Here is a 12,487-nt window from a genome sequence, read left to right as displayed (position 1 = left end):
TAAATCAGAGAAATAAACCACTACCATATCAAAGACAGACATCCAGGAGCTGATTATTATCAACTGTTGTTATTAATATAGGAAAAAGCTGCTTGACATTACGAACCATTTAATGTTCCAGTGTTTAGGGGGATCATGTAAGTGGATGAAAGGTTGTTGTGACATTTGAAATTCCCCCAATTGATTTGCAAACCCATCTTCTCAGTCTTGATAGATCAGTTCTGACAGTTTTTAGGTTTTATGTCTCTGTGCTTATTACATTCGTTGTTCAATACAGTGACAGTGAGAGGTCAGTGTTGTCTCTGTGTACAAGGAAGGTTGTTTCATTTTGTGGGATAAGTTATACACATTCACACAGTAAATCTACAGAGACCAGAACTTAGTTCTGCCCAGGTCACTGTTATTAACTTATACAAATGGTAACATCCTAGATTTTTGTGTTTTACAAGCTGAAAATATGTCATGAAATCAGTTACTGAAAGATATCCTATAATCTAAGAATGATTTTATTTCAAAGTGGTACCTTGTGTTCCTTTTTGTGACTGCTTCATCAGTAAAAGTGCCATGTTGCTTCCTGCTAGATAAATCACTGTTAAAATTGCCTCCATCTATTTTAATTCAGTTTAAGATAATGATTTTTTACTCTGTTTCTGCATCCTTTTCTAGCCAAAACAACACTGTTTAGAAATGACAGAATGCTAAAACATAAAGATGGGGAACGACCTCACAGGTCATGTTGCCCATCTGCCAGAATGCTGGTACTGCCTACAGTGTGTAGTTTAGTGCTTAGTTGAAGTGTATACAAAGAGTTTTAGGAAGCAAGACTTCTCTCTCTCCTCTAGGGAGATGATACTATAGTTTGATGAATTTGACACACAGTTGTAGCAGTGTATAAAATGTGCTTGCCTGCCCTTGGCATGAAATGTAAAAATATTCCCATGTTAAAAATAGCAAAATATTTATTGAAAAACAGGCCAAGTCTGATTTTACTGATCTGAAGTGTTTCTCAGCATCCTTCCTAACATCAAAAATATTTTTTTGACATTTCTTCCTTTCTGTTTTTAATCCAGCTTCTGAAGTCTGTCTTTTTTAGCATTGATACACCTACTTGTACTCCTAATCTAAATTTGTTAGGTTCACAAGGATGCTGTTCCCTTGATTATTACTTGACAGGAATTACCTTAATTTCTTCAAGGCCCTAATTTTGATTTAAGGCATTTTTTTAAGGTTCTCTACAAGTTCTCTGGGAGACTGTCAGTGTTGCTGTACCCTCCAGTCATGTTGTTTGTGCTTCTCAGACTTAAAATGGTCTCAGGCACTTTCTTTACTTAAGCAATGGCATATTGTAGAGCTGGTTCTATGGTGATGTTGCTGCTCATCCCAGGTTCAGCCCCTTTACGTGGTGTCATTATTCTACAAGCCTGTGATGCCATGTTGCTCTCTGTGTTTTGAAACTTTTTTGTAAATGCTATTTCTAAGAATGAAGAAGTTGACAGCATCTTAATAGATTATATGTTAGAAGAAGAAGGCATAGCTTTGATTCTCTGTGGAAAGCTCCTCGATGAACAGCAATCAGTTGTCACTTTATGTGTTTCCATTTTTACACAATAATGTGATTTTACTCGTGGCTGCAGCACGGCTTCCACTTTCACTTTGTTGCTTCTGCTACTCAAGTTGACATTTTCTTTTATAACCAAAGACCTTGCTCTTTTACTTTCTTCGGCTGTTCCAGACTCACCTCCAATAAATGATTTTGTAGATTTATCAGAAAATAGGATGAGTAAATAAAAGACACTGAACAAATATCTGTTCTGCAGTGAAATTTCAGAGGAATAAGGTGCTGCATGCAAAGCAGACTTCAGTTTAACTGTACTGCCAGTTAAGATTTTACTTTCTGTAACTACCTAAAAGGAAGATGGAGCCAGGAGGTGATTTGTCTCTTCTCTCAAGTAACAAGTGACAGGACAAGAGGAAACGGCCTCAAGCTGCACCAGGGCAGGTTTAGATGGAGATGAGGAACAATTCCTTCCCCAGAGGGTGCTCAGGCATTGGAACAGGCTGCCCAGGGCAGGGCTGGGCTGCAGTCACCGTCCCTCCAGGTGCTCACACACCGTGGAGATGAGGCCCTCAGTGCCGTGGGTTAGTGGTGGCCTTGGCAGTGCTGGGGAACAATTGGACTTGATCATCTTAAAGGTCTTTTCCAACCCAGTTGATTCTCTGATCTGTAATATCATTTAATTACTGAGTTGGGTATTGAGAAACAAAGACGACAATGGGTTAAACATTTAGGGGAAACAGCTCTTTGCCAGGCTGAGCTTCACTCCAGACCCCCGGTGACTCCTGCAGGTCACACTCAGTCCCTCCAGTGAGGTGAGGCTGGCACAGGGGGCTGGGTTCAGGATGTGGTGCTTTCTCTCTGCTGCTCCTTTTTCCTAACTCTTTCCTTCCTTATTACTTGCTTGTTCTGCTCCAGCACAGTTCCTCTGCAAGCTGCAGTGCCTTCAGGGTGTTCCCTGCTTCTCCATGGAGCACCAGTGCCTGCCTTGTCACAGAGGCACCAGAACTGGTTGGTCCAGAGGCACCACCAGCTTTGCTGATGGGCTGAGCTGTGTCCTGCGGTGGGTCTGACACTGAGATGGCTGGAACCTGCTGTGCCTGTCACAGAGCAGCCCTGACTTCTCCTCACAGACCTGCCCCTGCAACCCCCGCTTCCAAAACCTCCATGTTTGTGACCACTGCAAGGAGGAAGACAGGCAGGTATAATGGTGTGTGTTTAGGTCTGAGGCCCCAGCATAAGAGGGACATGGAGCTGTTGGAGTGAGTCCAGAGGAGGCCATGGAGATGCTGAGGGCTGGAGCAGCTCTGCTCTGGAGCCAGGCTGAGAGAGCTGGGCTGGGTCAGCCTGGAGAAGAGAAGGCTCCTGAAGGGGAGACCTCAGAGCAGCTCCAAGCGCCTAAAGGGGCTGCAGGAAACCTGGAGAGGGGCACTGGACAAGGGCCTGTAGGGACAGGACAAGGGGGAATGGCTTTAACCTGCCAGAGGGGAGACTGAGATGAGCTCTTAGGCAGAAGCTCTTCCCTGTGAGGGTGCTGAGGCACTGGCACAGGGTGCCCAGAGAAGCTGTGGCTGCCCCATCCCTGGCAGTGTTCAATGCCAGGTTGGACACAGGGTCTTGGAGCAAGCTGCTCTAGTGGAAGGGGTCCCTGCCCATGGCAGGGGTTGGAACTGGATGAGCTTTAAGGTCCCTTTCACCCAAACCATCCTGTTATTATGTAATAATACAAGCTTCATTTTTCAGTAGGTCATATTGCATAAAAGAGGCATTTGAATGTAGCAGATTGAGGAATGACAAGGTACAAAGTCAAGAAATTGGACTGGTTTTATTTCTCTATGCAAACTTTTAAAGCATGAAGGAAATCAGCCCTAAAACCAAAAAGACAATGACATGTGTGTTTCCACCACGCAGCCTAAAACCAGATTGCATCATCCTAAAGGGAGCATTCTCTTTTTTTCAATAACAGCCTGTTGGCATTACACACATCCACGAGTCTTTGCTAAGCTCGGCAGCCTGTGATGCTCCTGCTGGGTGCTACAGTCTGTAAAATTACAGAAATAGTGGCAGTTCTGGCACTCATTGTCCTGCAAGTCACCCACAGAGCGCTCAGTCTCTCAGGCAGAAGGACGTCAGTGAGAAAACAGAGATTAAATGTTTGGCAAGCCCTAAGGTAAAATACCAAACAGTTTTACGTAACAGTCCATCTCCATTGAGAAATGTATTTTATGCCACATGAGGCAACCCCTTGTAAGATGCCTCACTTGCCCTAAACCCTGTATAACTTCACTTTAAACACTTGTATCTTTTGAAATGACATACTGTGAGTGCAGTGGTCCTGCAGCGATTTATGGTTTGAAGCAAGCTGTCGGCAAATGATATATTTGGAATTATTCTGTTAATTTTATTCATCAAGTAGTGATTCTAGGACGTGAAGAGACCCTCTGGGACATCAATTAAAACTTTTCCAGAGGACATAAGGTTTGAAGTTTACTTCTGATATAAAAATCAAAACCCTCCTTGCTCCAGCACAGGCCAATTTGAGTTTATTGCAGATATTCAAAATCAAGTTTAATTACGTAAAACTGATATACATTCATTAAGTGGAAGCTTTTGGCAAAGCAGCTTTGCTCCTACTTAGCCAGAATCAATGAATTAAAAGTTGAGGCATTTTATGGACCACAGTAACCACCAGCTCTTCTGGCAACTTCTGTGCTGAAACAGAATTGATGGTGATTTTGCTACTTCTGTTATACCTGAAAACCTTCGTAAAACTCAAGATGCTTTCTTCTGTATTTCCCATTCTTTCCTCTCTATGGAGAGTTTGAGCTGTAGCACCAATAAGTCTTGGTCTCTTCTGTTCTTGCCAAACAGAGGTGAATGCTTTTTAGCACTAATTCCATTATTTCTCGGCTGTTGGGTACAGTGCTTGATCTAATTGATTAGTTTCTAAAAGCAGGTGTTTAATTCTTTGGAATTTATGTTCTGATAAACCTCTTGAATAGATAATGAATCCTATTAAAATAATTTCCCTACTTCACATTTAGGTTTACATTCACTTTTTTCTGTTGTTGTATCCATCTGCATTGTAATTTTTACTCCATTGAGATTATGTTCTTATTCTTTTTGTTGCACGGCTCTTCTTAAGGTTTACGTCTGTACCAGTCCATGGTTAATAAAGCTAATGCTTGGGCAAACTGTTGGAAAGCTAAACAGCTAAAGTTTAATCAAACATGGGAATGCTCAAGTCAATGAGACGTTTGCCCTTGTTAGTAAGTCTGTGGATAACCTAAGCATTTTGTATTAACTTTCCCTCCTCCTCCCCACTGGACTTTTAATTTCTGGATATTCAGCTAATGTGGTTTAAAATACAATAGAAAAAAATTTCAAACACAAATATTAATTTGTTTAATTTGTTCTAAGTTCTTTTTGTCATTATTGCTTTCACGAACCAGCTGGCTAAATGCATGCACACTCTACAGATCCTGCCAGGAGATAAAAAGCCCTAATATCATATTACATATTATCTTAAGTTTTGACTCTGTTGAGAGCAGATCAATGTTTTACCATTAATTCAGTTATGCGGGTACTTTCACCCAAAAATTTTTAGATCTGATAGATGTAGGAGAATGTCATTGATGTTTAAAATGGAAGCTGTAACCTGTTTTTTTTAATTTCATAATATAAAGTAAGTTAGCTTAGCTTTTAGGTTTTCAGTAGCACCCCTCCATTGGAATTTATCTTTCCACCAATATTAACTGTAGTGGCAAGATTTCACAAATATCTCATCTTTTTATAAAATTATTACGAATTACATCAAAACTGAAAAATAAATTATTCAAATCAGATGTCAGAGTTTTGAAGATAATACACTTATAAAAGTACCATATGGAATGTGTTTCTATTTTTGTTCTTGATTCTAAAGTTTCCATATCCACATTTAAGAACATACCAGAAACTGTCATTGCCTGGATTGTTTAAACTGTTATTTTCTTAAGTGATGTGCTTTGACACAGGCTTTGCGGAAAGTTCTGGTGCAGAGTGGAGATGAGATCAGAGCAGAGATATGTATAATAAATGAATGTTATGGCCCATTCACTTTCAAAAGGCCGTGAACATGCGCTGAAGCAGTAAACCTAGAAACAGGATTTAGGTCTAAATTTCTGTTCAAAGCTAGAGCACTGTTGTATGACAATTGGCTTCAATTTCTCTTGTGAGTCAGTAGAGATCTGGTAATGGGACCGCTGTGTGAGTCTTAGTATGGCATTTGGCATCCTAGAATGAGACAGATGGATCCACCCTGCCTAGTGATAGGAAGGTTATCACCTCAGAATTTAATGAGTAATAACATTTAGTTGAGTAATATCTTCACTGGAAATTCAGATGTACCCTAATTATCCCTCATTCTCTGTAAGGCTTTTCCCATTGACATTTCTGTGTCCTTCACTAGATCTGATATTGGGCAAAAAGTTCTCATTATGTTAATCATAGATAATTCAAACAGCTAACAGGTAATATCACCATGGGTGAAACTTCAGCAATTTTAAGGTAGGTGCTTTCTTGTCATTCCATTTGTCCACCTGTGGATCCACACAGAAATGCTGGGTTTTCCTGAGGTCTGAAGTCTTTTTTGTTTAAATAATGTCACAGTTAATACAATTTTAAATAGAAAATTATTCTTTCAGATTAAACAAAAAACAACACAACACCCCAAGCTCAAAAATAAGGCCATGTTCTTTGAAAAAGCACTCTTTACCTTTAAATTAAATGGCTTTATATGAGGCTACATTATACACGTAGGGAAAGATCCTGAGAATTTCTTGAGGCATTTTTCCTCTATTCTTGACAGCTGCAACCAGCAAGCAAAGCTGCTTTTGACTTCTGAAAAGTCATTCTTTAAATGTTCAAAGAGACTCCCTATCGTTCATATTTTCTGTTTAATAACCAGCAAATGACTTTTTCTCCTTCTTGGTGCTGTAGTTTGTAATTCAGTGGTAAATACGATGAAAAGTTCTGTGTGTCCTGTGATCCTGAGGCCTTGCAGCATCACAGAGAATTTTGACATCTAAATTATCATTTAATCTTTCATGCCATTGTGTGTCAACATAATTTTTTTTCTTGCAATTGTGAAAAACTTTTGAAAATAGGCAATGAATTTAAATTAATTCAGTGTTACCTTTTTAAGGCCTCAAACAGTCCGACAGGTTCTGTCTGAGGGATGCAGCTTACCCCATTCCTTTGCAAATGTAGGGGCCACTCCACTTTGTATTATTAAGACACAAAATGCTAAGACTTTATGGTAAAATAAAGCTGCAACTGAGTATTCCAGAGAGTGTTTTTGAATTTAAGAATGTCCGCCTGGAAGGATGAGCCCTTAACTCTGACATTCAGTCGACAGGGTTAGGTGTCTCCATAAGATGGTAATAAGGCACTGACAGCTCAACCTACTTTTTAAATGGTAATGCATACACTCTATTTCACTACCTCTTTACTGTGAGTTTACTTAAAAGTAATAATGTAGATAATGACAGTAATTGCTTAGCAAGAAAACAAGGAATTGAGATTTCTGAGTCAAAATCGCAGCTAGGATTAAATATAGGTAGATAGTTTCAAGATGATCATATACTTGTTTTAGTGTTTTCTGGCTAAGAAGTAATGTGCTGTGCTCTTTATTTATATAATAGTCACCATATATCTATGCAAGTGGTTTGATGGTCTGGTGTTGAATACAGCACTGCAAAGAAGAAACAGTTAAAACAAGGAGTTATGAATACTCCAAAAGGAATGAAATGCAGTTTAATATGGATAGTCTGTAAAACTGTGCATGCTCTAAGTAAAAGGATGATGGTAGCACTCGCGGTAGAGGAAAAGTTCATCTTGTCTGAGAGGTATGAGTCATGTCAGACGCTTGTAGAGAATTTGGTAGCAGAGTAAATGTTCATGAACTAGACTGTGCGCCTTTTTGTTCTCTTTCTACTGGCTTCAAGTGCTTTCACTGTATTTTGCAACTAGAAAAGCCACTAGACTGACTCGCTGCAAGCAGAACAATCTCGTATATATATTTGTGGAAACAAAGTCTGTTGTGCTCAACTGCTTTAAGAACAAAAAAAAAAACACAAAAAACTCCTGATTTTTTTCCCCAAAGCTATTTAAGCTTTGTCTCGGCTCTGCCAATCTGTCACTGCAGCTGTCAGTATGAACCCTTTTCTTCAAAGCACAGAGATGGCTCAGCTGAAAGCACTGCTTTTAGTCATGGGCAGCAAAAAGGTCTGTGCAGGGAGCATTACTGACAGCCCGCATGGTCCATTGTCAGCATAATATAATACATGAGGTATAGGTAAGGATTAGGGCAGAAAGAAAAGTGAATGAGGAATGGGGAAAACAGGCTCACTTAGTTCACCACACTCAGTACAATCCCTTCTTTTGGTGATTGGTTTGGATTTATTTTGCAGCTGCAGAATCAGGACAGTATTCACAAAGGCCTTTTCCCATCTTTAAAACCTGATTGCAAAGTCAGGGAGTCCTCAGTATTCTACCTGACTTAAAAGAGGGCTGTCTCTTTCATGAATTAATTAACTACTGATTTGAATTCATCCTGCAGGTTAGGCATTAGACATGTAGCGTTTTAAACCTCCCTACATAGAGATAGATTATTTAGTTCTTGCCAGCCAACATCTCTCTTCAAACTCTGACCAAATTAAGCCAGTTTTGCTAGAGTTATTAAACACCTTGGTTAAGACTGCAGAGCAGGTCAAAGGGCAGAGCTAGGAATAAAGTCATTATCTTTGTCTTCCAGAAAGCCATTTATTCTTCTGACCCAGTGTCAGACGTAGATAGATAGTTTATATATGCATGGGTATTATAGATTAGATGCAGTGCTGTCTCAAAGACACAGTGGGCAGAGATTCTCGAGAGAATATAAATATATATTTTTTTGCATGCTTTTGTTAATTTATGCACAACTGGAAGTATTCCTAGTGAGCTGATGAACTGTTGTGATGGATTTTTCAGTGTTCTGTATAAGTGTGCAGATGTATGGGCATCCTTTTTTGAGAATTTGATGAATCAGTGCATGTGATGTGTTTTTAATTCAGCATAGACACATCATCCTGGATGGTAAAATCCTTCTGACTCCTTGTTGCTACTGATCTTCTCCTGACCTGTCCACTGAGTAACTTCGCTGTGACTGCAGGACTATTTTGATGCTCCTGTGTACTGCATAGCTAGCACTGTATTTAGGTCTTTTTCCAGTAACTGATAACTGTCTTCTTAACTCTGCATGATTAAAGCCTCCTACTTTTCTTTAAAGCATGAGCAGCAAACAGGACATAAGCAGTAAAATAATCTCCATTTCCTGCACTTAAATGCAGTGTTGTAGCTCAGGAGGTCAGTGTTCTTCAAATTACCATATGTTAGAGAGACTGGAGCAAAATGTTTCAATTAAATCAGTTTTCCGAGGGAAAAAAAAACCCAAAACAAAACAACAAATCACCACACAAGCATGCACACATAGGAACAGGAGGAATACAGAAAAGAAAAATGAGCACATGATATTGGTTGTGAGTGAATGGTTATAATCTGTCTGTCCATCTGAAACAGTCTATAAATCTCATGACTGTCTGGTCAGGAGGAGTGCTTCAGTAGCAGAAAATTGTCAGTTTGATCGTGAAGTTCAACTCTTCCAATAAGCAACACACAATAAGCACTGTGTTAAAATGAAGCCTGAAAGATATTTGAGCTTGAAAGCCAATTCTTTAAAGGCTCTGTCAGAAGTCTAAGCAAGAAAGGATCACCCTATTCAAAGGAACAGCTGAAGTGCTCAGACTTTTCCTGTAGAAGGGATGATGGGCCAAGTGAGAAGCTGGAGGTCAGGATTAGGAAGAAGGTAACAAATGGAAACATCCTAGTAGATGCCTCCAGGAAGCCCTGTCAAGGCTCATGAAGGACAGAGGGAGGTGATTACAAAGAAGCAGGTCTATTTACAAAGGGTAAAATTGTGCCTTGCCAACCTGACAACTTTGTGATGTGATGACTGTTCTGTGGATGATGGGAAATTAGTAGGTGTAATTTGCCTTGATTTTAACAATGTTTTCAGTACAAATTCTGTTTTGCAGCCAAATGAGAGAGACAGTGAATGGGTGGATGTACTAGAAGATGAGTAGGATGCTGTCTAGACCACCAGACCCAAAGGGTGGCAGTCAGCAATTTGAAGTCTGGTAGTAACTGATGACACCACGTTACTTAGGGTGTTTCTACAGGCTTGATACTGGTGCTGATGATGTTTAGCATCTTAATAACCAGAATGATTAGGTAGAATGCACTGTCAGCAAGGTTTTAGGTAACACCAGACTGGGTGGAGCAGATGATATGCTGGGCAACTGCTGTTCAGAGGGATCTCAATAGGCAGGACAAATGGGCTGAGAGTAACCACACAAATTTCCTGCACTGGGACAGAACAAAAGATGCAGCAGTCCCAGTCAGGCATAGTGCAGAATAAGTCTGTACGTGACCTAGCCATGTACCCTTGCAGTGAAGGCTAACAGCAAACTGGGCTGCACTAATAGCAGCCTAGACAGCAGTCTGAGGGACATCTACTCATCACCCATGAGTCTGCATTGGGAGTACTGTGTCCAGTTCTAGGTTCCTCAATATGCCAAAGTGTATTTGGTGGAAGATAACAAACACTGACTGGGTCTGGTAGACAGATCATTCAGGAAAAGAGAGAGCTCAATTTGTTCAGCTTGGAGAAGAAGAGTCTGTGGGAAGAATCTAATTGCTGTCTTCAGCCATCTAAGGGATAGTTAGAAAGGACACAAAGTCAAACTCCTCTTGGAGATGCACAGAAGTATGACGCAATAGACACAGATGCATTAAGGGAATTCTGATGAGATATAAGAGAAACCTTATCTTGGTGAGAGTTGTATAGCACTGGACCAGGGATCCTGCAAGACTACAAATGGCCTTCTGGAAACAATAGTAACTGATAGTGTGAAAGATTTGCTTGTGCTCGTAAGAGGAAGAAAAGGAGTAAATGAGTCTTCAAAAGAAATTCCAGATTCCTTAAATGTTTTTACAGTGTTCACACAATTACTGGTTTCTGATCAAGAAATCTCTTTACTTCAGGAAAATCTGATATGGGTATGAGGCTTTGCTCCTCAATGGGTTAGAAGTGATTGGTGATAATATGACAATGCTTTGGAAAATGACTACAGAAAGACATTTGTAATTTCTATAGATACTGTTTTATAAAGCAATGGAAAGATGCTTGCCTTCTGCGGATTGCAAACTTTGTTTATATTTGGTGCTAGAACTTCTTACAGTATGAAAAATAATAAGATTAAATATTGTGAAAAAAACAAAAAGAAAACACTTTCTTCCTGTGGCAAAGTCTTTAAGTGTATGGACCTATATATTAATGTAAGTAAAAACTACAATTCCAAAAGGAAATCCTTTGCTTAGCCTTCAGTGATAATACAGTTATAAATTATTCTATATGCTTAAAGCTAAAAATATTATAATCATATGGCTTTCAGCTTTTATCTATCACTCCAAAGTGTTCAGTGTTATGGGGCATAATGAGAATAAGCTGGTTTGTGTCCATAATATATTTTCAGATACTAAGCATTTTAATATTAAATTATACCTTACTATGGTAACAGATACATACCATGTATGCACATTAAATTGTATGCATTTCATGTTTAGCTTTTATTCACGGGTTACGTAGTTTTGTAGAAATAACGGCATTAATCATCAGTAGCTGTTGTAACATACGGTTTCTTTGGACACAGAATTGTCTTTCAACAGCTTCACCAAAACTGGAAAGAAACTGTGATTTTTCTGAAAGTATTTGAACTGTTGCAGTAATGTTACATTTTTAATTTGGGTTGTGTTAACATAGGTTTTGAAATCCTGCAGTGAATACTTGACAATAGAAATATGATCAGTGCTTTTGGCAGTGCTGTAATCATGAGTACCATGCACAAAGAGACTCTGCAGTCTATACAAATTTAAAGTACAGACAGTCAAACTTTGGCGAATATATAATGTAGACAAATAGAACTAATGAGCTACTCATCAGCTCGATAGAATGGCTGAAGAGTGTTTCTTTAGTTAGGCAAGCGAAGTGCCTTCCATCACTTTTTGTACTACATTGACTCCATGGTGAACCTTCTCCTTCTGAGTTCTTGAACTATTAACAATCCCATCTCAGCAGTCCTGCCCCTGACATTTTACTCATGGTGCATGGCTCTACAATTTCTCACAGCTCTGTGGTTTTCTCCAGTGTCTGAGCCAAGATTATGAGCTGGGTCAAATCAGAGCTCAGCCTCGGGTCACCACTACTGAATCTCAGAATAGAAAGAGGAAGAGGTTAGGGCATTTCAGGTGTCTGGAAACTAGTCTGGATATTGGTTTCATCAATGTTAAAGGTCAAGTTGGACAGCTTTACAGACTCAAACATCTTTTTAAACCACCTCTTTATTTCAAACTTAACATGAGCTGAGTGCAAATGAACCATGAGAATACATAGTTCTAACGTAAATATGCTAGTATGTGTAAAGTATACATTTACTACATACCCCTAATACTGATAAGTTGTGTAAACATAAAATTCTGATGTTTGTCCTCTGTGAAGATCTGGTTATTAGCTTAAACACAAAAAATTGCCTTGTAAAGCAGGGGAAGCTGAAACCCTCACCCCAAGGTCACCTGATTGTAAGCTGAATGCATCATGTTTTTTATAGTTCTACTAAAATATGAATTACTAGTAGTTATTTATTCAGCATGTGAGCCAAAGCCTAATGAAATTGAAAGAAAAACCATAGTGAGATGTGGTTTGGAGTCTGAGGACCTATTTCCTTCATCCTTAATTGATTGAACAGTACCCAAAGTTATGTACTGTTGTATGATGTGAATTCAGTGAGAAGACAGGCT

General features: G+C 39.3%; 1 protein-coding gene across 37 annotated transcripts in view; it reads left to right on the top strand.

Moving 5' to 3' along the window:
- DLG2 (discs large MAGUK scaffold protein 2) overlaps positions 1 to 12,487 on the top strand; it is a 998,920-nt gene that overhangs the window by 592,203 nt on the left and 394,230 nt on the right. The gene's annotated exons all lie outside the window — the stretch shown is intronic.

This window comes from Pezoporus flaviventris, unplaced genomic scaffold (assembly GCF_033815535.1).
Source record: "Pezoporus flaviventris isolate CSIRO_AGI_PZ_B2104156 unplaced genomic scaffold, CSIRO_AGI_Pfla_v1 ptg000025l, whole genome shotgun sequence".
NCBI lineage: Eukaryota > Metazoa > Chordata > Aves > Psittaciformes > Psittacidae > Pezoporus > Pezoporus flaviventris.
This window is presented reverse-complemented; position numbering and strand designations above follow the sequence as displayed.